The sequence below is a fragment of the Enhydra lutris genome, unplaced genomic scaffold, assembly GCF_002288905.1.
Source record: "Enhydra lutris kenyoni isolate GAN:26980312 unplaced genomic scaffold, ASM228890v2 scaffoldscaffold4, whole genome shotgun sequence".
In the NCBI taxonomy this organism is placed as follows: domain Eukaryota; kingdom Metazoa; phylum Chordata; class Mammalia; order Carnivora; family Mustelidae; genus Enhydra; species Enhydra lutris.
The window spans coordinates 255,817-258,059 of NW_019154088.1; the positions used below are offsets into that span (position 1 = coordinate 255,817).

Here is a 2,243-nt window from a genome sequence, read left to right on the forward strand (position 1 = left end):
ATTAAAATAGTTTTTGTCTTATTAATCAGCCTTTTTATAACGGGAGGGATGTTTCATCCAAGAATCTAGAATGGTGGAGGGAAAATTATTTTCCCTCCTACATCTAGAACCTAAATTCTTAATCCCAGCCATATTCTTTTTTTTTTTCCATGATTTTATTTATTTGAGAGAGACAGAGAGAGAGAATGAGCATAAGGCGAAAGGAGGGAAGAGGAGAGGGAAAAGCAAGCTCCCTTTTGAGCAGGGAGCTGAAAGGGGCTTGAACCAAGCACCTGGAGATTATGACCTGAGCCCAAGGCAGAGGTATAACAGCTTAACCCACTGAGCCACCCAGGTGCACCCCAGCCAAATATTAAACTCCTGTCCTTCAGTGTCTAATTCCAATATCGGTTCCAAAACACCATTACTTCTGTGATATTTCAGTATTTAGATAAGGGAAGAATGTTTTTCATCCCCCAGCGCTTCCCCCCCCCCTTGATCTATGCTTTCTTTCATGCATTCCAATAAATCATGGGACAAGTGACTCTAAAGCTACAATGGATTATTATCCCTACTACTACTTATATGTAAAACATCATCTGATGAAATAGGAAAACCAATAGTAAATATGTATGATGCATCAGTTGCCAAGGTTAGAACCTGTGTGTGAAGGACTATGCACACTCTATGAGGTATCCATTCCACCTCCAAATAAACATAGAGCATGGTTTCAAGGGAAATATGTAAAAGCCTTGAGCAGAGTCTGAAGGGATGATGAACTTTCCTCCTCCAAAATTCAAAAGACATGGGGGAGGCAGGGGAGTGGCAGAAGCCTTGGGTTATGGTATAACCTCAAAACTCACCTAGGGCCCAAATAGTTCTCCTGAGAATGTAAGCAAATGCAATCAAGATGGCCCAGACTGACAGTTTGTGAAAGGGATCCCAGACACATGCATTTAAGGTCATTACAGTGCAACAGAAAGTGATTTTATTGCTGTGAACACAATGCAACAAAGCTTGACAGAAGTTTCAAGATTGAAAGTAGGGGGTCTGGGTCTTTCTTTGCCCTCTTCCCTGTTGCCTTCTTTCAAAACACACAGAGCTCCAAAGCATAAAAGTATCTGATCACTCTTGTCCACAACTCTGTCCACTCCCCTTCTTCTTTCTTCTGTGGGAACCATGAAAATCAACAAAGAGAAAGAAAAGGCAGAAGAGATCATGAGAGAAACTGCACCAGGTGAGAGGGAATGTAAAGAAAACCTTAGTCTTAATCTAAGTGCACAGAAACTAGAGGATAGGGAGGGTCGCCCGTCTGAGGGGGGTTACAGGCAATGGTGTAGAACTGATTCTGGGGAGTAGTACTGTAGCGGCAGTTGGGATATGTCCCTCCAGTGCGACTGCAGTAAGTCATGCCAATACGATTTGCACTCTGGTGGCAGTTATTCTGGCCATTCCTGCAGGTCTTGTTGGGCAAAAGACAGGTAGCAGCCACATTCTGGAATGTGTCATGCAGAAAGGTGTTTTGAGGTTTACAGTGCTGAATAAGACTATTGACAGCACCCATTACATTGTTGCATTGTACGGGACCTGCTCTTATATGCTGAATTTCAAGTATTTGAAACCTAGTGAGTTGAGCCATAGTACCAGGGGGAAGCCCTGGCCCCCATGATCAACAGGAGGAGAGGAAAGGGTCCCAGAAGATCCAGCATCATCTCTTCTGTGTAGGAAAAGAGAAGAAAAGGAGAGAATGATTGTAGTAGAAGCCATAAGACCAAAATTATCATTCACAACCATTTAGATGTGTTTGTAACTTTTCAGATTTCATGGTCCTTTTCTTGTTCTTTAAACTGTATTCTTTCTGACATGAATCTTAAAATTCTAGGAAGGACCTGAAGCCCAGTAAGGAGGAATGGGAGGTAAGATGACCTTTCCTCTCAATAGCAGATCCCATTCTTCTTTTTGTCCTATAACTCCTGGTCCAGAAACTTGGCTCCTCCCTCCTCCCTCCTGGGATATTTCTCAAATATCTATGTGACCTGGACTTTCTGGCCATTGTCATGGCTCTGCTGTCCCCAGACCCCAGGCATCTCCTCTTACCTGGTCTCCTTACTGGGGCTCCTGTTAAGGATAGAGGCCGTGGTTAGTCCCAGGCTCAGAGGCTTTTATCTGCTGTTCCTCTGCCAGGTATGCAAGCGTGGAAGGGTTCTGAGCCCTAGGAAAGAGGAAAGGGAAACCTAGGGCTTGGAAGATGCCCTTCTTGTGCA

General features: G+C 43.9%; 1 pseudogene; it reads right to left on the reverse strand.

Moving 5' to 3' along the window:
- Positions 1-950: 950 nt before the first annotated feature.
- LOC111162557 lies at positions 951-1,691 on the reverse strand (annotated as a pseudogene).
- Positions 1,692-2,243: the final 552 nt, after the last annotated feature.